This window comes from Pinus tabuliformis, chromosome Q (genome assembly GCF_031772625.1).
Source record: "Pinus tabuliformis cultivar Carrire ecotype Pingquan chromosome Q, CPIR1, whole genome shotgun sequence".
Lineage (NCBI taxonomy): Eukaryota > Viridiplantae > Streptophyta > Pinopsida > Pinales > Pinaceae > Pinus > Pinus tabuliformis.
In genome coordinates this window covers 723,763,277-723,789,239 of record NC_142296.1, presented here as the reverse complement: position 1 = coordinate 723,789,239, position 25,963 = coordinate 723,763,277, and the positions used below count along the sequence as shown (strand labels likewise).

The following is a 25,963-nucleotide window of genomic DNA, read 5'->3' as shown; positions in this document are numbered from 1 at the left end:
ACTGTGAGGTCTGCTCCTATTGGAAATGCATATCTCAATGAGTTGGGCAAGATTCTTGTGGATATGATCAGTTATGTCCTAGGTTACAGGTCAACTGAGGATGTTGATGAAACCATTCTGGCTATGATGTCTGTCTTCTCCCATGGAAAGCCTCCTTCGGTTCACTATGATTATGTTGCATTCATTGCTAACAAAATTCACGAACAGTTGATGAATTTAGAGAGGGAAAGGGTGTTTAGATACACTTCCTATATCTATCACTTGTTCCTATTTAATCAGCCTGACAGCTTCCCTATTACTCTCAAGAAGTTTGATGCCCAGGGGAACCAAAGGTCTGTGGTATTTTGGTCTTCAATCTTTCATCACACCTCTTTTTCACCATATAGCTACTGTGAATTCATAGACCTTTTCATCCATCCAGCCATGTCCTTGCTGTTGATATCTCCTCCTCCAAGATTGACAGATGACATGCAAAGAATCCTCCAGCTCTCAAAGGCCTACAACATTGGGGATTGGTACTTCTACCAACACCATACAGTGATCAGGATATATGGTTGTGAGTTAGCCCCATACAGGCTACCAAGATATGTCCCTATGAGACTTTTTGCCTTAGAATATTTCAGACAGTTTGGAAATGCAGACATGACCCATTTCCACAGCAAAAATAATAAGGCACACCTCAAAGTCAAAAACCAGCTAGGCCCATTTATTTACAATAAAAGGGAAGAGGCATGGAAAGAAGCAGATAAGATCCTGCAACGCCTCAAGTTACAAACCAGTTTCCTCTGGTCACCCTATGACCCCAATCACTTCATTAGTCTTAGAAGGGTCAAATATAAATTGGATAGCTATGATCATATCAGGTTACCACATATTGAAAAATATGCAAATCAATTAGAATGGAAAGAGGGCACCCTAGAAGAAGAAAGTTCTAAAGAGGAAATAGCACAAAAAGCAGCAAAGACACTTGAGAAGGAGGCTGACTTGGAATATTGTGGGCAGGTTTCTTCTTTTCATCATACTCAATGTTATCACTTAAGAATTCTAATTTCAAAACCGCTCACATTAGTTTGATGGCAAAAAATTCAGTGCTAGTCTAGTTTTGAGTTTTTGTTTGCCTTAGAGTCTGAGTCTAAGGAGTCCACTATGCATCCTCATTCACTACTAGTCTCATACTTTACACAATTTCCATGTGTCAACTTTGTTCAAAGGTTATTATGTGCTACAAAGCTCTTTATGTGATTTCGTAGCGCATAAGTCAGTTTTAGGTGTTTCCGTAGCGCAACTTGTTTCTGGTGATTTCGTAGCGAAGCGTGGTCTAAGTGATTCTGTGTTGATCCATAGCAAATCTTACAAAGATGTCATATCCATCAAAATCCATTATCAGTGATCAGCTTATACCCTTTGCCTGTCAATTCGACCGCTTATCTTTATCATTAGGTCATTAGGTGTCGTCGTAAGCTCAAATTGCAAGTTTCAAAAGAAGATATAGAATCTCAAAACCTCAAAGGTCATGTAGCTGTGAGTTCATGCTCACATGCTGGTGGTCACAAATATGCTGGAAACCTTATAATATACAGTTCAAATGTTGATGGTGAAGTTACTGGTCACTGGTGTTTAAAGAGATCTAAGGGAGAGGTGTAGGAGCAATTACCTGTGGGAGCCTCGTTTGAAAGCAAAATGGGGGAAGGTTATTGGTCCTGCAGCCTACCGATGGCAATGGATTGTTACAATGAGTAATGAGACAGGGGTGTTAGATGGCTGCAAAGTTAACACCTGGTTGAGGTCCCTGTCTTGCATTTGGCAATTTTCGTGGTTGAGATTACGGCCAAAGATTAACAAAGGAGGCAAAAGCAGCTCACTCAGTGATTCAGTGATGGCGTGGTATCTGGCACTTGAAAGTGGTAAATTTTGGTTTCCAGCTCAGGTATACAATCGCGAGCGTGGACATGTTGGGTTTATGCTATCTTGTTATGACGCAGAGCTTAGTTATGATAGCAGAACCGATACTTTCAAGGCCAGGTATCCACCACATGGTCATCGAAAAATTGTCATTGAGGAAGGAGTACAGTGGGACAGGCTGCGAGCACCTCCTGTGGACACACCTGCCCATGATCTTCACCAATATGTTTGTTTGAATGTTCTATGTGCTGGAGATCATGTTGAGATACAGTAGAGAAGGAACAAGGAATTCCCATATGGATGGTGGTATGGGGTTCTGGGTCATTCAGATTATTGTGACAGAGATAGTCGCCACTGCCAATGTCATTTAGATGGCACCGTGATTCTAGAGTTCAATCAATATACACCTGGATCACGATGGCGGCGTGCAGCAATTAATAGAAAGGATCATCATGAAGAACATAGGAATATTATATGCTAATGAATTGAAAAACTCAAGACTTAAATCTTTTTCTGCAAATATTCATCGAATGGGTGTGAAAAACAGCATAATCTGCAACTATGATGGCAAAGAGCTGCCAAAGGTGTTGGGTCTGAATTCACTTGATAGGGCGTTGTTAGCTGCACCCTGCAGGCACTGATATATTTTGGATAATAAAAGATGAAGTAGCAGTGGAAAGGATGCCTGTGCGTTACTCTCAACATTTGATAATCGCCTTTGGATTCCAATAAGAAACATTCTTCGGCGGATTTGTAAAGGTTTTGCATTCAATCCATCGTAAATGCAATAAAACAGAGCTACAGGGAAGATAATGGGCTTTACCTTGAAATTGATGCAGATGAGCAGCTATTGATCTATATACCATTTACTCAAGTTATCAAATTGCATTCTTTGGTAATTAAAGGTCTTACCGAGGAAGTCCAAAGACAGTGAAACTATTTGCAAATAAGGAGCATATGGGGTTTAGCAATGTAAATGACTTTCCTCCAAGTGATACCGTGGTTTTATCACCAGATAATCTTGAGGGAAAACCAGTTGTCTTGAAGTATGTAAAATTCTAGAATGTTCGCAGTTTGACCATCTTTATAGAGGACAATCAGGGCGGTGCCGACGTTACACAAATTCAGAAGCTTGTCCTATATGGGAGCACTGTGGAAACAACAAATATGAAGGAGTTGAATAAAATCAATGAGGATCAGTAGATCCCAAGAAAACCCGCATGCATGTGGCATATATGTATGTTTGGTGTGGAACATCAAAACATGGAGAATCTTGGTCAAATCTCTTTCAGGATTTACTGTGGAAAAAATGCTACTTGGATGAAAAGTTGTTTGCATCTTTCCTTAATCGCTTGTTTAACACCCTGAGTTGCACTATTACTGAGTTTTCTGTTTCATTTAAGGAGATGGAAGAACATTACCAGGTCCCAGAGTTGCAATTAAGGAAATGCATCAGCTCCTCAACCTTTTTGACACTAGCAACAGATGTTTTTCTTTTTGAAACTTCAAGTTCAGGGGAATTTAAAGTGGTTATAGAATGGATTCAAGAAGGTGCTGCAACAAACAAATTACAACAATCTGCCCCGATTGAGGTGATGCATAACATCGCAGCAAAGAATTTAAAAAGCTTGTCTCACACAGATACAAATTCTTTAGTGAAATTAATGGCAGAGGGAAATGTTTCCTCCTCCATTGAGGATAGTAAAAAGAACAGCTGCACTAAAGCGGTAGCAAAAGGTTACCCTTCTGAGCATAGTAAAAAGGGTGGAAGTCTACATAGCAAAACATCACCAAATAATAATCTTGTTCAGGAGGCTAAGAAGAGTGGAAATTCAGAGAACTTTTCTTCTTTAAAACTGTATTCACGAAATCATACATCAGTAGTGGGAACTACAAGGTGCTATAAATGTAAATAATTGGGTCATTCTGCTCAGTCTTGTACAAAACATAGTCCTGCAGAAGCTGAGAGTAACCGTTCCCGTGTTTCTACTCGTATATCTCCTACAAGAAGCTCAAAAGAATTCACAAATTGAACTCTCCAGAGGAGATTGCATTTCCAGGTAACATTACAGAATGTAAAAACAGTCAAGGTTCAGGGAAAAAACAACTGAATTTTGACTCTGATATAAGAGAGCAAAGGGGCAGAGTGAAGACCAGAAGTGTGAACGTAAGGCCAATGTGGATAATTTAGTGCCTCGTTCAGGTGTCAAGACAGTAAAGCGGCGTGTTAAGAGGGTAAAGTGGGGATGGAAAGATGAAATTTGTATTGCTTCTACTGTACAAGATGGTATAAATCGTGGTGCACATGGTGTGACATCTTTAAAAGATGCAATATCTTTTTCCAAGCATCAAGCGTTTTGGACTGAAGTGACTAGAAAATTTAAAGAGGAGATTGGGCACTATCTATCAACAGATAAGCTGTTTCAACAATTTAGGAGCATGAAGTACAGGTACTTGAGTATTAAGCAGAGTGATATCCAAGAATTCAACAAGCATGATAAAGACCTTATCAATCTACTTGAACAGGTTTTTGGCAATGCTAGTTGTGTCACTTCTGATTCAGATATTAAAGGACAAGACAAATCTGGTGCTCCTTTTTCAGGCAATGAAATTGAAGATAGGGTATACAAACAGAGTAGAGTCAAAGACTGTGTTTTTGAAATTACACAGCAGTTTCGTAGCGCGCTACGAAACTGCTGTAGCTGCATATTACAATTGAGTTGATCAATTATGATTGACAAAGCAACAAATCTTTTTGAAAGGTTTTGTCATCACACAGGTACATGGGAAAGGCTTACAGCACATCAAGGACGTGGAAGTCTGCTCCATTTTGGGTAATTAAAGGATAAAGGACGTGCTTCTTTTGATTCGAACATTTTGAGGCAAACCAAGGACCGACAAACAGGGGCAGTTCCTATGTTTCAGGGTAACAGAAAAGATGTGTCATTGAAGATCAAACATGAAGCATTAAAGGTCCATCACAGCCACTGCCAGAAGGGAACCAGATGTCAGAGAATGAAAATGATTGTAGACCAAGACTGTCACGGTGTTAGAATCCTACTTGATTTAGATCTCTAAAAACTCCAGTCAACACTTTGTTGTATTTATTAAGTAGTTAGAGTTTAAGAGTGGTCAGTATTAGAAGTAGTTTTCGAATTCCCCTCATGCTGGAGGAGGAATCTCGATCAGTTAGAATAAGAGCTCTATATAGAGCTGAAACAACAATGTAATCAGGGTTGGGAAAACTTTATAACAAAGCTTGTATTTGGCTTATGTAAGACTCATTTTCAGTAATATAATTTTGACTTTACTTCTCAGGATTCATGAAGGATTTCTTATGTTCAGAATATGTGATGTTGTCCTTTTCTTAATTCTTACAGTGGTATAGATGTATAATCACTCAGAATTCACTGAATGTGCTCTGATTTCCTGTATACATTTATAAACTGTGTGGTCCCATATGAGTTGATGTTCTGAATGTCTAAATGTTGAATGCCCTGACTTCTATGTAAGGTTAAGTTCACTGTTATATTGAGGTGTTGTTGACTCCATAAGCCCAATGGATATTTGTTTAATGTGTTTCCAGCATTCATATTTTTCACAGTTGTTCTATAAGAGTTAGCCATCTTATCTTTAATCAAAATCATTAACCCATCAAGAGAGAGCCCTCTCAGGTTGAGGAGGCTAAGCCTTAGCCTAAAGTCGGTTTGAAATAGTTACTTGAAGTCTTCTTGGTCTACAGCCTTCCAGGGCCTGATTTTGAGATAACATTTTGGTGCGTCTACCGGGAGTCTGAAGATTATTTGTTCCTGAAATCAAGAGACTGAACTTCTGAAGGTAGCAGGAGCTCAAAAGAATTTTCGAGGCTGCAATCTACCTTGGCGACTCCATTGTTGAAGAATTCAAAATTCATACATTCATGGTGATTCCACTGGAGTTATTAAGGAACCAGATGCTACCATTCTTATTTCAAGGTATGCATGCATAGATTTTTCAGGAATTCATGGTTTCCCAAATCATTTTCCCAAGGATACATATTTTCTAAGGAATGGTCCAAAATTCAACGGAGAGGATTTGAGTTTAACTTTGAAGCATATATCAGATTTCTGTCATTTTACTAAGCTTCTTAGAGTTAAACATGAGGATGTTTGCATTATGTTGTTCTATGATTCATTTCAAGGGAAATGTAAACAGTGGATTGAAAGCTTTCCTACCAAATCCATTAAGTCATTTGAAGACTTTTGGCTTATGTTTTTGGAGGAATGGATAGATAGATCAGATGTGGTGGCAAACTCTCCTTCAATTCAAGGTTTCAAACAATGGAATGATGATCATATTAATGAAGAAATAGATGAAAGTTTTTCTTTGTCCTTATCTTCGTATCTAAAATCATTTGAGTGCAAGGCAAAGGATAAGATGAAATTTTTGGATGAAGTTGCTAAAGACATTGAGAAAGACATTGAAGGTTTACAAGGTCAAATTCAGGCATATAGTCTTCATAATCATGATCATTATTTTCAGAAGCTTTCTATGGCAGAACACAAGGAGAGAGTGTTTCCTCCTTTCTCTTTCACGATTGAGGAACTGTACACTGTTGTTGAAGATCAGTTTGCACAACCAGAAAGTTACAAGAATCATCAAGCTGATCATGTATTATGGGATCCTATAGCCAAATATATGGAAGAGTTTTACTCTCCAGTGTTTCAGTTTTTCTATGAAGATCAGAGGCAATTTCAGTGGCAGTGGTCATCACAATATCATATTGGCTCTGAACTCCGATGCAGTCAAAGAAATCAAATATCAGATAAGACAAATGATTGGCTACATTGGAAATTTCACATTGATTGAGTTGAAAGAAGTTTGAATTGATAGGGTAGGTAGGTAGGAAAATGCAAATAAGCTCAAGGTTGACTGAGCAATTTTTTTTAAGTAGATATAGACTTCTCTCTCCTATGGTGATTACCAAGTTCAAGCCCGAGGTGAAGGCCCTAGAAGCTTGAAAGGGATGCTTGTCAAGCAAATTTATGTTTGTCATAAATGGATAAGGCACTAGACATATGAGTTCTTAGTGTACTACAGGAGCACACTATCCCAAGTGGAGCCACTGTTATCACTTAAGAATTCTAATTTCAAAACCGCTCACATTAGTTTGATGGTAAAAAATTCAGTGCTAGTCTAGTTTTGAGTTTTTGCTTGCCTTAGAGTCTGAGTCTAAGGAGTCCACTATGCATCCTCATTCACCACTAGTCTCATAATTTACACAATTTCCATGTGTCAACTTTGTTCAAAGGTTATTATGTGCTAGAAAGCTCTTTAGGTGATTTCGTAGCGCATAAGTCAGTTTTAGGTGTTTCCACAGCGCAACTTGTTTCTGGTGATTTCGTAGCGAAGCGCGGTCTAAGTGATTATGTGCTGATCCATAGGAAATCTTACACAGATGTCATATCCATCAAAATCCATTATCAGTGATCAGCTTATACCCTTTGCCTGTCAATTCGACCGCTTATCTTTATCATTAGGTCATTAGGTGTCGCCGTAAGCTCAAATTGCAAGTTTCAAAAGAAGATATAGAATCTCGAAGCCTCAAAGGTCATGTAGCTGTGAGTTCATGCTCACACGCTGGTGGTCACAAATATGCTGGAAACCTTATAATATACAGTTCAAATGTTGATGGTGAAGTTACTGGTCACTGGTGTTTAAAGAGATCTAAGGGAGAGGTGTAGGAGCAATTACCTGTGGGAGCCTCGTTTGAAAGCAAAATGGGGGAAGGTTATTGGTCCTGCAGCCTACCGATGGCAATGGACTGTTACAATGAGTAATGAGACAGGGGTGTTAGATGGCTGCAAAGTTAACGCCTGGTTGAGGTCCCTATATTGCATTTGGTAATGTTCGTGGTTGAGATAACGTCCAGATATTAACAAAGGAGGCAAAAGCAGCTCACTTAATGATTCAGTGATGGCGTGGTATCTGGCACTTGAAAGTGGTAAATTTTGGTTTCCAGCTCAGGTATACAATCGCGAGCGTGGACATGTTGGGTTTATGCTATCTTGTTATGACGCAGAGCTTAGTTATGATAGCAGAACCGATACTTTCAAGGCCAGGTATCCACCACATGGTCATCGAAAAATTGTCGTTGAGGAAGGAGTACAGTGGGACAGGCTGCGAGCACCTCCTGTGGACACACCTGCCCATGATCTTCACCAATCTGTTTGTTTGAATGTTCTATGTCCTGGAGATCATGTTGAGATACAGTAGAGAAGGAACAAGGAATTCCCATATGGATGGTCGTATGGGGTTGTGGGTCATTCAGATTATTGTGACAGAGATAGTCGCCACTGCCAATGTCATTTAGATGACACTGTGATTCTAGAGTTCAATCAATATACACCTGGATCACGATGGCGGCGTGTAGCAATTAATAGAAAGGATCATCATGAAGAACATAGGAATATTATATGCTAATGAACTGAAAAACTCAAGACTTAAATATTTTTCTGCAAATATTCATCGAATGGGTGTGACAAACAACATAATCTGCAACTATGATGGCAAAGAGCAGCCAAAGGTGTTGGGTCTGAATTCACTTGATAGGGCGTTGTTAGATGCACCCTGCAGGCACTGATATATTTTGGATAATCAAAGATGAAGTAGCAGTGGAAAGGATGCCTGTGCGTTACTCTCAGCATTTGATAATCGCCTTTGGATTCCAACAAGAAACATTCTTCTGCGGATTTCTAAAGGTTCTGGATTCAATCCATCGTAAATGCAATAAAACAGGGCTACAGGGAAGATAATGGGCTTTACCTTGAGATTGATGCAGATGAGCAGATACTGATCTATATACTATTTACTCAAGTTATCAAATTGCATTCTTTGGTAATTAAAGGTCTTACCGAGGAAGTCCAAAGACAGTGAAACTATTTGCAAATAAGAAGCATATGGGGTTTAGCAATGTAAATGAATTTCCTCTAAGTGATACCGTGGTTTTATCACTAGATAATCTTGAGGGAAAACCAGTTGTCTTGAAGTATGTAAAATTCCAGAATGTTCGCAGTTTGACCATCTTTATAGAGGACAATCAGGGCGGTGCCAACGTTACACAAATTCAGAATCTTGTCCTATATGGGAGCACTGTGGAAACAACAAATATGAAGGAGTTGAAGAAAATCAATGAGGATCAGTAGATGCCAAGAAAACCCGCATGCATGTGGCATATATGTATGTTTGGTGTGGAACATCAAAACATGGAGAATCTTGGTCAAATCTCTTTCAGGATTTACTGTGGAAAAAATGCTACTTGGATGAAAAGTTGTTTGCATCTTTCCTTAATCGCTTGTTTAACACCATGATTTGCACTATTACTGAGTTTTCTGTTTCATTTAAGGAGATGGAAGAACATTACCAGGTCCCAGAGTTGCAATTAAGGAAATGCATCAGCTCCTCAACCTTTTTGACACTAGCAACAGATGTTTTTCTTTTTGAAACTTCAAGTTCAGGGGAATTTAAAGTGGTTATAGAATGGATTCAAGAAGGTGCTGCAGCAAACAAATTACAGCAATCTGCCCCAATTAAGGTGATGCATAACATCGCAGCAAAGAATTTAAAAAGCTTGTCTCACACAGATACAAATTCTTTAGTGAAATTAATGGCAGAGGGAAATGTTTCCTCCTCCATTGAGGATAGTAAAAAGAACAGCTGCACTAAAGCGGTAGCAAAAGGTTACCCTTCTGAGCATAGTAAAAAGGGTGGAAGTCTACATAGCAAAACATCACCAAATAATAATCTTATTCAGGAGGCTAAGAAGAGTGGAAATTCAGAGAACTTTTCTTCTTTAAAACTGTATTCACGAAATCATACATCAGTAGTGGGAACTACAAGGTGCTATAAATGTAAATAATTGGGTCATTCTGCTCAGTCTTGTACAAAACATAGTCCCGCAGAAGCTGAGAGTAACCGTTCCCGTGTTTCTACTCGTATATCTCCTACAAGAAGCTCAAAAGAATTCACAAATTGAACTCTCCAGAGGAGATTGCATTTCCAGGTAACATTACAGAATGTAAAAACAGTCAAGGTTCAGGGAAAAAACAACTAAATTTTGACTCTGATATAAGAGAGAAAAGGGGCAGAGTGAAGACCAAAAGTGTGAATGTAAGGCCAATGTGGATAATTTAGTGCTTCGTTCAGGTGTCAAGACAGTAAAGCGGCGTGTTAAGAGGGTAAAGTGGGGATGTAAAGATGAAATTTGTATTGCTTCTGCTGTACAAGATGGCATAAGTCGTGGTGCACATGGTGTGACATCTTTAAAAGATGCAATATCTTTTTCCAAGCATCAAGCGTTTTGGACTGAAGTGACTAGAAAATTTAAAGAGGAGATTGGGCACTATCTATCAACAGATAAGTTGTTTCAACAGTTTAGGAGCATGAAGTACAGGTACTTGAGTATTAATCAGAGTGATATCCAAGAATTCAACAAGCATGATAAAGACCTTATCAATCTACTTGAACAGGTTTTTGGCAAAGGTAGTTGTGTCACTTCTGATTCAGATATTAAAAGACAAGACAAATCTGGTGCTCCTTTTTCAGGCAATGAAATTGAAGATAGGGTATACAAACAGAGTAGAGTCGAAGACTGTGTTTTTGAAATTACACAGTAGTTTCGTAGCGCGCTACGAAACTGCTGTAGCTGCATATTACAATTGAGTTGATCAATTATGATTGACAAAGCATCAAATCTTTTTGAAAGGTTTTGTCATCACACAGGTACATGGGAAAGGCTTACAGCACATCAGGGACGTGGTAGTCTGCTCCATTTTGGGTAATTAAAGGATAAATGACGTGCTTCTTTGGATTCGAACATTTTGAGGCAAACCAAGGACCGACAAATAGGGGCAGTTCCTATGTTTCAGGGTAACGGAAAAGATGTGTCATTGAAGATCAAACATGAAGCATTAAAGGTCCATCACAGCCACCACCAGAAGGGAAACAGATGTCAGAGAATGAAAATGATTGTAGACCAAGACTGTCACGGTGTTAGAATCCTACTTGATTTAGATCTCTAAAAACTCCAGTCAACACTTTGTTGTATTTATTAAGTAGTTAGAGTTTAAGAGTGGTCAGTATTAGAAGTAGTTTTCGAATTCCCCTCATGCTGGAGGAGGAATCTCGATCAGTTAGAATAAGAGCTCTATATAGAGCTGAAACAGCAATGTAATCAGAGTTGGGAAAACTTTATAACAAAGCTTGTATTTGGCTTATGTAAGACTCATTTTCAGTAATATAATTTTGACTTTACTTCTTAGGATTCATGAAGGATTTCTTATGTTCAGAATATGTGATGTTGTCCTTTTCTTAATTCTTACAGTGGTATAGATGTATAATCACTCAGAATTCACTGAATGTGCTCTGATTTCCTGTATACATTTATAAACTGTGTGGTCCCATATGAGTTGTTGTTCTGAATGTCTAAATGCTGAATGCCCTGACTTCTATGTAAGGTTAAGTTCACTATTATATTGAGGTGTTGTTGACTCCATAAGCCCAATGGATAGTTGTTTAATGTGTTTCCAGCATTGATATTTTTCACAGTTGTTCTATAAGAGTTATCCATCTTATCTTTAATCAAAATCATTAACCCATCAAGAGAGAGCCTTCTCAGGTTGAGGAGGCTAAGCCTTAGCCTAAAGTCGGTTTGAAATAGTTACTTGAAGTCTTCCTAGTCTGCAGCCTTCCAGGGCCTGATTTTGAGATAACACTCAACTTAGAGCAACTGCCTCATCTTCTACAGCTCCCTAGCAAGCAACTCAAACCACTACTCTAGCAGCTAGCACAGATAAGGGGAAAGAAATGGAGCAGGAGCAGACACTCCCAACATCAAAACAGCAGAAGGAACAGACAGAACAACAAGAAGAAATGGCTGAGGCCCCTGTATCCATAGAGCAGCAGGTTCAGGAAAGTGTGCCTCCAAGGCAGGAAATAGCAGTGGAGACCTCAGTGCTCCAAACCCCGATGAATGAAGAAAGAGCCAGGAAGCGGGACAGACAGCAAGAAACTCCCCCTACTACATCAGCAAGTCAACAAGGGGAGAAAAGACAAAGGCTAAACCTTCTTTCTGAGGAAGAGATGCCTATTGGACAATCCATGGGTATGGGCCCCCCTAGTATGGAAGCATCAGCCAGTTCCTTCCAGCAGGAACAAGAGAGACCACTTGGAGGAGAGGTCAGTTCCCCAAGCCAGCAAAGAAGGGCAGAGTCTGGAATCAAAAAGCAATTTATGGATATAAAAGCTAGGAATGAGCCAGTCAGAATCCATCTTTACAATCATTTGCTCAAAATGGCTCCCACCAATCAACAAAGGCTCATGTTCGCATATGACATTGCAGAGGGGAAGATGACTATGAGCCATTTTATGCCTACCATGTTGCAGCCACAGTCAGCTGCAGATTACATCAGAACCAACCTAGAAGTATTTGCAAAATACATCCACCCAATGGACCAAATAGAGCTACATAAGCAAACGGGTGAGATGGTCTACTCTACTCTTGCAGATAAAAATTTCTAGCACACAAACTGCAAAATTCTCTCCATAATACTACTGCCCAACTAGAATTGGAGAAAGCTTCTTCTCAAGCCAAAGACAACAGGATTAGGTCTTTGGAAGATATCATTATAGAGCTTGGGCATGACCCAAGTGATCCTAAAGCTGTGCAGGCGCTCATGAAGAAAAAAGATGAAGATATGTCAGCTTTGAGGAAGATGGTCAAACTTCCAGCAACCCTTCACCCCCAAACAGAAGATGTTGCTCAGCAGAGAAAGGATCAAGATGTAGTGGCCATGCTGTTGACTTTGCACAGACAATTGGTAGAAACATAGGGACGATTGGTGGCAACAGAGGGTGCATTACAGGCAACCCTGAAACAAAAAGAAGGAGAGCAGATACCTCAGCCCTCTCAGCCAGTAATTAACCTTGAGGAGCCTCCTCAAATTATAAGTCCTCCCACAGGACAAACACTAGAGGTAGACCCTTCAACATCAGCACCAAATACAGCAGCAGTGACACCATCAACAACATCAGGACAAGCACCCAGCCTTGATATGGAAAATATGATGAAAGAACTTCAAGCTTTGGAGGCCCAGATGGCAGAATTAAATGAGGCCAAGGAAAAATTGGCTACAGTTAATGAAAAATATGATAAATCAAAGCAAAGTGTAGCTGAAAAAACAAGAGAAGTGAGGGCTCTTGAGAAGAAAATAAAAGAACTGGAGAAAGAGCTCTCTCTTGATAAAGTTGTAGCTGAAATCAAGAAAGTCCTGTGGGCCAATATTGGTCAGTCTATAACAGATCAATGGCAATATATTGAAACCATCGATGAGCATATAGATCGCATAGGCAGGGCCCAAAAAGAAAGACAAAGAGCAAGGGCATCTCTAGGCAATATGCCTGAGATAGCCAATAGGATGATCAATTTCCTTAACAATCGCACAGGCCCCTAGCTGGCAGCAATGGGTATCTCTAATAGAACTGATACCATTTTACTAGTAAAAAGGGTGCTCACTTTGAGAAATCATGTACAAACATTGGATAGAAGGTGCCAGGAAATGCAGACAGAGGTGAACAAATTCATGGAGAAATTTATAGCATTGCATAGCAGAGGCCTTCCCAGCTTAGTAACCAGTGCAGGAAGGTTACTATCTCATGAAAACTATGCCAAGAGGGTAAATACATATGCCACAAATCAGATCACTGCAACATCAAGTGCCCCAGAGGAAACAGGGCCTCCATCTGGGTAGAGTCTCTATGACAAAATAGAGAATTTGTTTTTTATCATGAATGAGATTAGACATCTGTTTGAAGTGCCTCCAAATTACTAAAAATATACTGAGGCAGATGAAACCTTAGGCATAATTTTGAGACACCAGTTGCCTACTCAAGAATGGTGGACGAGCATGATACAGACATTGTTGTGAAGAAACAGATTTTTCACCAAATTTTTGTACATCAATTATAAGTCATCATTTTCAGAAAATTGATATATTCACTGTGACTGGAAAGGAGTGGACAGAGCCAACTCAGCAAACAAATTTGGCCACTAAAGCAAGACCGACAGATGCAGATGACGGGGCTGAGATAGTTGCAGCACGACAAAGAAATAAAGGGTGTATTACTCAGAATTAATACGAAGCACCCGACAGACTCAGTTGCCTCCAAAAGTCAAAGAATTTCTGACAGAACTGAAAAAGTCATTCATTGTCCATTTAAAGTGGCAATAACTATTGTATCTTCTATATTTGAAAGTTGGTAAGAGCAGTTATTGTGCAATAACTCATTGTTGAGATATTTCTGTGATATTTTGTATATATGCACCCCCGCATAGCTTATTGGGGGTTGTTGTTGTTTTAGTTGTTCAAGAGAACTCGGCTGTATATCCTCTGAGAAATATAATACAAAGGAGCTTTTGGTTTCCAAAAACTGGCTTGGCTTGGACGCGCTGTGATAAAACTATTGACTGCTGCAGGATTCTCGTGTTATGACGTGATACAATAAGTGTTTTCTAACCGTATTTGTATTTCATTTCTTACATAATCTGTCTGTGATGTATGGTGATTAATCTTGGTAGAAAGGTAAAAGACTAGTTCAGGATTTGTCCATTAAAGACACCCTAAACTCAATCCTTACTACTAAATATGTTTTCTTCAGGGTTAGCTGCAACTATGGAATTCTTAAATGCTCCTATTTGCTCTAATTACATGATAAATCTTTATTCAGTAATTCTCTTTTGCTGCTGAGTAGGATTTGTTCTTCATTTTGTGTTGCACTGTGAAAGAACTATTGATTGCCTTTCCTGCTGTAATTTATACTGTTTCTTTCCTAAAAATCAAAGTTTGTATCATGAATACCCATCTAGCCTTACAATGAACCTCTCTTTATCATAGATATCAAATGCTATTCATTTCTGGACTCCACATGCCCAATGGACTGAAATCTCTTTGGTGCTTGCATGCCCTTCTTTGAACAATAGCCGACAACCAAAATTTAAACAAAACTCTCACCTCATAACTAGCCTAAAATCTTCAAAAAAACAAAGTTAAAACTAAAAGAGAGAGCCCTCTCTGATTACAGGTAGGCTAGAACCTGTAATCCAAAGCTTGGTTAGTGGTTACCCCGGCCGTATTCCCTCAGGAGTCAAAGGGAACAACCTGGGTGTTAACAGAAGGGAATACAACCTCCATGCCATAAACCAATTCATAGGGGCTTGTTCCAATAGATCTCTTGGTAGTTAGCCTGTCTGCCCACAGTGCATTAATAAGTTTTTTGTGCCAATTCTTTTTGTTTTCCTCCAATACTTTCTTTATGATGTTGATCAAGCTTTTATTGGATGACTCAGCTAGACCATTACCTTGAGGGTAATAGGCTGTGGAATGGCCTAAGGTAATGTGGTACTTGTGACAAAAATTGATCATTCTTTTGGATTTGAAAGTAGCAGCATTGTCAATTATTATTTTTTCTGGACAGCCAAATCTAGATAGGATATTGGTTTCTAAGAATTGCATGATTATTGAGTCATTGGCTTGACTACAAGGGATGGAAACTATCCACTTGGTGAAGTAGTCTGTGGCAGTTAAAATCCACTTACGCTGGCCAGAGGAAGAAGGGTGAATTTCTCGAATGAAATCTAAACCCCATTGTTGAAATGGTCTCTCGGTGGAAATGGGTTTAAGGGGCAAAGGTAACAATTTTCTCTTGCCTTCAAAGATTTGGCATTTCTGGCAAGAAATTACAAATTTCTTTACATCAGAAAACAGGGAGGGCCAATAGAGACAAGCTCTTAAGATTTTATCAGCTGTTGATTTCCAATACAAATGTCCACCACAGTCCCCTGCATGAAATTCCTTGAGTACTTTGTCAGTTTCATTTTGTGTTAGGAAATTGAGCAAGATACCTTCATGATTTTTCCAAAATAAAACATTGTCTAGAATACAAAACTTTGAAGCCTTCATTTTCAAGAATCTCTTCTTAGTTCTGGATAACCCTGGAGGAGCTTGCAGGTTTAGTAATACATAAATTATATCAGCATACCAAGGTGATTGTAAGAAGGCTAGATTGATCTGTGGAGTTGCCATCTCCTGTTCGTTATCTAGTTCATTGATGTCAAGGGCTTGAAAATTGGTTTCAGTCATTAATTTGGATAATCCTTGTCCTTTTATTAGTTTTGTTGGCTTGATTTCAAGGTCATATTCTAAAATTTTAGCTATCCATTTGCCTCTTTTTCCTTCAATTCCTTCTTGAGTCAGAATGTCTTTGACCATGGCATTTGGGACATAAGCTATCACATGAGAGTGCAAGATATAAACTCTGAAATCCTTGATGGCCTTTACAAGGGCATAAGCTTGTTTTTCCATGATCTGATATTTGAGTGGTGCATCTCTAAGTGCTTTGCTGAAGAAATCAATGGGCTTCTCGCATCCTTGGTCATCTTTTTGTAATAGGACAGCAGCAATAGTATGTTCAGATGCAAAGTAAAAGATCATGAAGTCCCTATCAAACTTTGGGCTTCTGAGGACTGGTGTTTTGGTTAAAGCTATTTTTATTTCCTCAAAGGCTTGTTTAGATTCTATTGTCCATTTGACTTTGGAATCTTTCTTCAGCATATTATTCAACAGTCTTATTAGTTCAACCAAGTTGGGTATGAATCTTCTTAGGAAATTGATATTTCCTAGAAAAGCTTGCATTTCTTTGATGTTTCTCGGGTGAGGCATTTGGAGGATAGCTTGTATTCTATTCGGGTCAATTCTTATACCATCTTTTGAGATTATGTGACCTAGGAGTTTGCCTTCTTCTAGGCCAAACAATGATTTCTTTGGGTTCAATGATATGCCATATTTTCTGCAAATTAAGAACACTTGTCTTAAATGTTCTAAATGTTCTTGATCGGATTTGGAAAAAGCAGTGAGATCATCAAGATATATGACTAGGAAATCATGGATCTCTTTTGCAAAGGCTATGTCCATTGCTCGATGAAATGTGGCCCCTGTATTCTTAAGCCCAAAAGGCAATTTTACATATTTGAAGGTTCCCCATGGTGTTGTAAAGGCAGTTTTATCTTGATCACCCAGGTGAACTAAGATCTAATTAAATCCTGAAAATCCATCTAATAGTGAGATCCTAGAAGCTCCCACTACCCTTTGTAAAATGTGATCCATCTTAGGTAAGGGGTAGTGGTCTTTAAGAGACACTTTATTCAGATTTCTTAAGTCAACACACAGTCTTATCTCTCCTGTTTTCTTCCTAGTGGGTACTAGATTTGAAATCCATTCTGAAAAATCTAATAGGAGAAATTATTCCAACTTGGTAGATTCTTTTTACCTCTTTCTCAATGAGAGGAAGGAGGACTGGATTAACCCTTCTAAATTTTTGTTTAAAAGGTTTTTGATTCTCTTTTAAAGGTATGGCGTGTTCGATGACCGAAGTATCATAGGACTTGAGGTCCTCATAGCTCCATGCAAAGACATCTTGAAACTCTTTAAACAACTCAATGTATTTCAGTTTTTGGTTGGGAGGCAAGGCTTTGGACAATTTTATCATTTTAGGGTCACCTGCAGTTCCTATATTACAATCCTCAATTTCTGCATTTAGAGGCTGCATTTTTGGCTTTCTTGGTATATCATTTGAATCAAAAATATCCTCCAAAGGAGTTAGGCCTATGGGCAGAAAATTATCCTTCAGCTCAATTACTTCAGATTCTCCCTCAGCAATTTGATCAAGGTCCATTTGCTTCAGCTCTTGTAAATTTTTATTGGAAAAAATTCTTGGATGCAAAATCTGATTTGCTATTTCAGGTGATATATTTTTGTCAAATTTTTCTATTTGCTGTTGATCACAAATGGTGCTTGTGTCTATGTTTGTGCTTGAGAATTCCTCTTTCAAAGTCAAAAAATTATTGATTTGTGTATCATTTTCAAACACTTGCCAATTCATAACATTATCTGGGACAGCAGGCCTATGCTTAATCTCAGTAGTAAAGTGATGGTTGGGCTCGAATGGCAGCTTGCAAGTGTTGGCAAAAGTTGCCAAACTATGCGCGTGTAGATTATGGATTCTTGGAATTTTGGTGAGCTGAGATTCTAGAAAGCTATTTAGTATTTCCATTGTTGCCCCTTTGTAAGCTCTTAACCTAAGATCATTTGTAACAAAGCTTCCCTTTATCTGCTGGATAATCAAATCTGAGTCCCCTAGAATTGAAACTTTAGTTGCCCCTAGGCTTCTAATCAGTTTGAGTCCCAGTAAGAGGGCCTCATATTCGGCCATATTGTTTGTACATCTGAAATTCAGCCTATATGCATGCCCTTGAGCATGGTCATTTTGCATGTTTGTATCCAAATCCCTGCCCTTGCTCCTAGTTTATTCACTGAGTCATCAAACTCTAAGTACCACAAGATTTCTTGGTTAACATTAGGATGAGGAGTTTTAGAAACTGTCTTAGTGGGCAGATTTGGATTTTGTAACTGATATGGTTTGGCTTGTTTGTTTGTTGCATCAATTACTTCAATAATTTTCAGATCTTGAGCAGTGGATTCTTCATTTATGCCTCTTGCTTGTGCTAATTCTAGTAACTTGCCATCAATTTTGGGGCACATCTCAGCATTGTATAAGATAAACAAATCCATATCCGAATGCATGGAGTAAATGGGGAAGTTTTGGGGTTTCTCTTGACTGCTGACCACATATTTCATCAATGTTTCTTGGTATAATCTCTTTGGCTGGCCAAAGACTGAAATGGTGGCATAGGACATGTCTAGCTGCAAAGATCCTTGGAGTTTTGCACCCCAAGATCTGGACAAAAGCATTCCATACTTTGGTGGGATATCAGCTACCACCACATCCATCAAAATTATCTTGGCAGGGTATTGCACTAGAGATACACACAAATCTTTGATTAGGCCTAAACACCTGACCTGGCTAGAATCGAATGAAAACAAATCCTTGTATGGCCTCGTTATATCTAGGTCCAATCTTTCCATCACAGATTTAGGCATCAGATTATTGGAAGCTCCTGAATCAAACATTGCATTATGTAGCACTTTTTCATGAATGTTTAAGCTTACATAGAATGGAGGGACTCCTCCATCTACTGTTTTACCATTTACCTCAGGACCAAAAATCAATTCTGGTTGGTCATCTAAAACATTGACTGCATCTCTATTCTCTGATATCTGAAGTGACCTGCTGATTTGTTCTCTGTAGACCTCATGTTTAGCCAATTCGGACAGTGGAATGGCTATTTTCATTTTACCTATTTCTGTTTCTAGGTTGAAGGGTTTTTCCACTTGAATTTTTGTATTCCGGGCAGCAAGGTTTTCCTTTTCTGCTGTGTTTTCAGTGATCTCCTATCTACTAGAATTGTTGTTTGAAACTGGATCTGTTTTAAAATTATTTTCAGGAGGGTTGTTTACATTTTATTTTGGAGGAAAGGAGGTGGATGGTTGATTATTTGATGGTGGTAAGTTTGATATGTCCTCAACCGTGGGTTCTTTTGGATTGAGGTCTGTTTTAGCAGGGAATTCTGTTAGGGTAGTTTTATCCTTTTCTTTCTTAGGTTGCTTGGTATCTTTCAGCTTGCTAGGTTCAGGCACATCTACCATTCTACTTCTTAATTTGTACTGTTTATGAACCTCATAGACAGCTGCGTCATATCCTTCTCTGAAATCAAATGATTCTCCGGATTTGGTTTGAAATTGGTTGAAATTATGAGCTTCTTGATCATCTTGTGTTAAAAAGATTTGTTGTTCACTATTCAAACCCATTAGGTTGATTTGAGTATCCTCTGTTGGCTCACTAGAGGTTGAGGCTTCGGCATAGTTCTTTTGAAATGGAGGTTTGATATTCTAATCAGGGCCAGCTTTCCCGGTGTTAGGATTTTGATTTTTTCTAAAGTTTGTATTTCTGGTGGTGTTGCTTGGTTGACCTTCCCAAGAAGATTTCCTTTCAATGGTTTCCACTCTATCACCCACTCTATCCATTCCTTTGATGACTGCATCTAGTTTTTGTTCAAATGCTGAAGGCTCTTCTTTGAAGGGAGTCCTTCTTTCAGCTCTGGTTCGGGCTCTTTTAGAGATCAGATTTGCCTCTGCACTAACAACTATGCTCTGCATGTCTTCTAAGCTAGCAGGAGCTCTTTCCCTTAGCTGATAAGCCATGTCAGAGTCAAATCCATTAGGGAATTTTATCAAGGCTAAGTCTGGTGGAGGTCTAAGATTTTGAGGAATAGCATTCTACACATTGTTGAATCTAACACAATAGTCTTGGACAGTTTCTTGTGGGCCTCTTTTTATACTCTCATATTCTGATAGGATATGCAATGGGTCCTTCTTCTTTTCCCATCTGTTCAAAAAGGTTTGGTATAGGGCATCCGGATCAGCAATTGTGTTTGCAGCAAGTGCCCTAAACCAGGTCCTCACATCACCAGTTAAACTTTGAACAAAAATTTTCATCCTGACATCGTTATCATCAATTTCATAGTTTGCAAAGTAATTCATCATTTTCTTAGTATGTTGTTGGGTTATGTAGGAGCCAAATACCATAAAATTATGTGATTTTACTCTGATAATCCTGAGGCATAGCCCCTGGATTTGCAGGCAGCTGTAGAGGAGCATAACGGTTTGCCATATTTATAGGTATGAATGGGATAGCTGGAAGCACAGGGATAACAACTGAGATAAACGGAGTGGATGGAGGAGTGGAAGAGGTGCTTTGAAGTGATGATGGTGAACTGGAAGAAGGTGCAACAACAGTGGGAAGGACTGCTTCCTTTCCAGGAGGAGATTAGGTCAAATTTTGCTGAAGTATAGCAAGATTTAAATCAGCAGAATTTTCAGGACTTTCTTGTCTTTTAAGGCTTTTATAGATTAGATTATGGTTTTCAAAAATAGCTGGAAGACCGGGATCTGGATTTGATCTAGTGTAACGAGTTTTCTTCTTTGGAGCCAGCTTCTAAATTTGTTTTTAGTATTTTCTAGAAATATTTGAAGGATGATGGTTTTTACAATATCTTTCTTAAGAAAGTATGAATTATTAGGGTCTTGAATTTTCCTAAAGATCCATTGGAAATAAGAGGAAACTAGTCAAATTTTTGAGATAGTTGTATAGAGCCTAATGCTAGACTAGAGATTGACTGAAGAAGCTTTTATTTACTCCTATAAATGCATAGAAAAAACAGTTCCAAAGGCTACCTGGTTAACTTCAGGCTCCATCTGTAGCTTTAGAGAATAGACAGTAATAGCAAACATAGTTATTGGATCCCCAGTGGAGTCGCCAATGATGTTAACACTCAGGTTTTTCCCCAGGAAAATTATGAGGGAATACGGCCGAAGTAACCACTAACCAGTCTTTTAGCTGCAGATTCTAGCCAATCTGAAACCAAAGAGGGCTCTCTCTTTATGATTTATCTTTGTTTCGCTATATGTTAGGCTAGTTATGGGGCACAAGTATTTGTTTGGTGTTTGGAAGCTGACATTTAGTAGAATATGTCTGCAAAATAAGAGAAGTTTAGACCATTGGGTTAATGGAGTTAAATGTGAATAAACTTTTGGGTATGGTTTCTTTGGCAAAAGGAGAAACTACAGAGCAAGATAGTTAAACACAAAACAATTTTCAAGCTGGAATGAGATGAAATGAAGTCAGGGAATGAAAGGCAATTAAGAATATTTCATTATGCTAACATAGGGAAAATGAATAAATATTACCAAGGAGAAGTTAAGAATTCCTTAATTATATTTAGAGTGTGAGAATCAGGGAGACCGGAGCAGTCAAGAATTCCTGCCTATGCTAGTCCTGAAGAAAACATAAAAATTGACATGAATTGAACAAAGAGTACAACAAAGAAAATTCTGGGCTATTTTTTTTCCTGTAATTTAGAGCATGATATATAGATGATATATAAGACACAGGGACAGTAAAAGAAAAGTTAAAAGACTTATTGGTCCATGAGGTAACATGAGAATTCTGCAACATACTCTTTTGCCATTAATTCCACAACCAGCAAGTTCATCAGCAAAGCAATCCAACAACCTTTATTCAGAAAATTTCTCAAAATTTACAGCACAGGTCCAGAATGATATTCACCAACCAACAACAATACATATCTTGAGGAGCTATTTATAAAAATAGTTGCAAAATATCTCATAGAGAAAATATCAAGCATTAACTTCATCCATCTACTTCTTTAAAGGCAATAAATGACATTGAAAACAGAGCACAATGAATGCAAGAGTAACTTGCGTTGTGCTGGCTACCTTAGGTGGTCTGATATACTTGACTTTTTGACTCAACCAGTCGGCTGGTAGCTTTCTCTTTATTCCGCGTTCCTGCGTTGTTGTCCCGGCCCTTCCATCTGTGTCTGATTCCCCTTTAATGCATTTTGGCGTGCACTCCTTGCTCGTTGTTTTCATTTTTATGATATGTGGCATGCACATTAAATTTGATCAAATGCAGACAATCAAAAAGAATTAGCGCCAACACTACCTTGGTAAAACCTCCAACATGCCCTGCCACCATTGGTTTGTTGGCAACTGGTGTCTTTGTAGTTTTATCAATGTTTCATCAGCTTCAGTATACTTGTAGTAATTGGGCTGGACTTCAAAAAGATGTGTCATCTCATGTTCAATGTAGAACAAATTTTCCAATTTGTCATATAAGCTCTGTCTAGAGGGAGGTACTATGTCTTTTGAAATGCTTGATGATGCTGTAATTTGATTGGTAACATAGGTATTTACCCTGTGAGCACATTGTTCATGTGTCAACAGTATTTGATTGTTGGTCAATAAGTTGGGTAACCCTTTGCTCTGCAAGACTGTGAACTTCTCTGTAAAGGCATTTATTTCTGTTTGCATTTCTTGGCACTTTCTTTCCAGATTTTTTACAAAATTCCTCATGGTCAACACCTTTTTCACTGTCAAAATGATGCCTGTTCTGTCCTTGATATTCAGAGCTACTAGCTGTTCCCTGGTATGAGTGTTCAAAAAATGAATTAGTCTATTGGCCTGCTCGGGTTTGTTTGCTAATAATTCTCTGGCCTTTTGAATCTCAGTTTGAGCTATTTCTATCAATTCAATTTGTTCATAGATAGTGTGTATTGATCTCCATTGATTAGTGATGGACTGGCCAATTTTGGTCCACAAAATTGTTTTGATTTCGGCCAGAGTTTTATGAAGAGTAAGGTCTTTCTCCAAGGATTTTACCTTACTTTCCAAGGCTTTTACCTCTCTTGTTTTCTCAGCCACAGTCATTTTTGATTTATCATAATTCACCTCTAACTTGGCTAGTTTTTCTTTAGATTCCTTTAGCTCTACCATTTGGAGCTCTAAGGCCTTTATTTCTTTCATCATCTCTTCCATGCTCAGGCTGGTATTTGGTACTGCTGTTGTTGCTGTTGTGGTTGTTGTTGAAGCTGAGGTACCTGCTGTTAATGCTGGGACAGCGGGAGGGACTGCTACTGTAGTTGTATGAGGAGCTGTTGTGCTTATTGGAGCTGTTTCTGGTGGCTGGGAGGTCGACACCCCCTGCTTTCCTTGTAGTGCTTCCTCCAATGCCTTCTCTATTTCTACTAATCTTTCATTCATCCTCATCAGTAAACCCATCACGTCCTCCTCTTCTTTCTGTTGTGCAACCTCTGTGGTTTGAGGGTGCATTGTAATGGGCAGCTTCAATTTCTTTCTGAGGGCTGCAATATCTTATTCTTTCTTCTTTATTAATGCTTGGATACCCTTGGGATCCTTGGGATCATGTCCCAGCTCAATAATAATTTCCTCCAAAGATTTGATCCTGTTATCCTTGGCTAATGAGGAGGCCTTCTCCAACTCTAATTAGGCAGAGGTATTATGCAATGAATTCTGCAATTTGTGGGCTAATAATGCTTTGTCTGCCAGGGTGGATTACACTATTTCTTCGGTTTGTTTATGTAATTCAATCTGGTCCATTGGATGGATGTATTTAGAGAGAACTTCCAGATTGGTCCTGATATAATCAGCAGCTAACTGAGACTACTGCATTGTGGGCCTGAAGTGACTAAGGGTCATTTTCCCTTCTTGAATATCATAGGCTGCCATTAGCCTTTGTTGATTTGTGGGGGCTGTTCTCAGCAACTGATTATAAAGTTGGATCCTTATTGGGTCATTTCTAGCCTTTATTTCAGTAAAGGCTTTCTTGATATCCGAACCTTGCTTGCTCTGTTTTTTGCTCTGTGGCCTGGTGGATGTGACCTCTTCACCATGCTGCCCCACTAGGTCTTGCTGATATGAGCTAGCTGATGTTTCCAGAATTGGAGGGATCTGCTATTCAGTTCTTTGCTTGCCGCTCAGGTTGCCTGTTGTCTCTCCCAAGAATTCCTCTTCAGAGTAAGGATTTAACCTTTTCCTCTTTTCCCCTTGCTGTCCTGCTGATCCACTTATGGGTGTGTCTTCCTATCTCTCTCTTTTCTTGGCTCTTTCTTCATTGGGAGGGGTTTGTAACACCGGGATTTCAGGTACCTTTGTCTGTGTTGAAGGACCTTTCCCTTGGCTTTTTTCCTTTGATGTATCTAGTTGATCTGCCATTTTTTCTTGTTCCCCACCTACTACCTCCTTGCCTTTAGCTGATGCTGTGTTGGCCTTTTGTAATGGTCGTTGAGAAGTCCCCGCAAAAGATGTGTCACCTCCTATGTGCTGGGGCAGCTTGAAGGATACCTATCCAAAAGAGTCCAGGTCAAGAGTTTTTTCAAGCTCTTTCATAGCCTTTTCTAGTCTCTCTTCCTCAGTAATCTCTTCAACTAATGTGCCTTCTGCCCATTCTTATTGATTAGCATATTGTTCAATTTCAGGGATTTTGTGGTGAACATATCCTGTAAGCTTGTTTTTTACTCTTCTAAAACTTATGAAATGTTCAAGGTCATATGGTGACCAATGAAAACTTTGTTTCAGCATAAGTTGATCCCTTAAAATCTTATCTGCTTCTTCCCAGGCTTCTTCCCTTTTATTGAAGATAAGAGGGCCCAATTGATTTCTTATCTTGAGCTATGCCTTTTTCCTAGCACCATAGAAATGAGTCAAATCTGAACTACTAAATTGTTGGAAGTATTCTAGGGCAAAGAGTCTCATAGGTACATACTTTGGCAGTTTGTAGGGGGATAATTCACAGCCATAAATCCTGATCACTGTGTGATTTTGGTAAAAATACCAATCACCAATATTGTAGTCCTTTGAGAGATGTAGAATTTTCTGCATTTCAGCAGAGAGTCTGGCAGGAGGAGTTATCAATAATAGAGAAGTAGCTAGATATATGAACAGGTCAACAAACTCACAATATGTGTAAGGGGAGTTATGGACTTCATGAAATACTGAGGTCCAGAAAATTACAGATCTCCTTTCTCCTTTGAGGTCCAATCTTCTAAGAGAAATTTGGAAACTATCAGGTTGATAGTACAACAACAAATGATATATGTAGGATGTGTATTTGAACACTCTTTCTCTGTCCAAGTTCATGAATTTCTCATGGATTTTATTAGCTATGAAGGAAGCATAATCATACTTGACAGCAGGGGGTTGTCCGGGAGTAAATATGGACATCAACACTAAGACAGTTTCATCAATATTCTCACTGGTTTTGAAACCCAATATATATGAAATCATATCAGTAATGAATACACCAGCCTCATTGAACCAGACTTGGTTAAAAGGAGGTGGCTGCCTGGGCTGGCGGTCTAGTTTCATGAATAATTGAGCTATTCTGGCTATATCTAAACTGGGCAGTTTGGCACCTTGTTCAAGTAAGAATCCGATGGTGAGAGGAGCCAGAGGCTTAGTTGGCTTAAAGTTCAGCATCTCATTTATGGATTGAGGAGTAATGTGGAAGAGGATAGTCCCAGATGGAGCCATAACTACTCTTTGTGTGGGGTCATAATTTGCACAGCATAAATGGATAAAATTAGGCAGTACATTTACTGAAGGAAGGTAGTAGATAGGCATGTTGGACTCCCAAATTCCAAAGACATCAGTGTTGCTTCTGTAGCTATTCCTAATTTCACAAAAGGCTTGAA

At 38.9% G+C, this 25,963-nt stretch overlaps 1 pseudogene; it reads left to right on the top strand.

Moving 5' to 3' along the window:
* Positions 1-1,585: 1,585 nt before the first annotated feature.
* Positions 1,586-2,383, top strand: LOC149221582 (F-box protein At2g32560 pseudogene; annotated as a pseudogene).
* Positions 2,384-25,963: the final 23,580 nt, after the last annotated feature.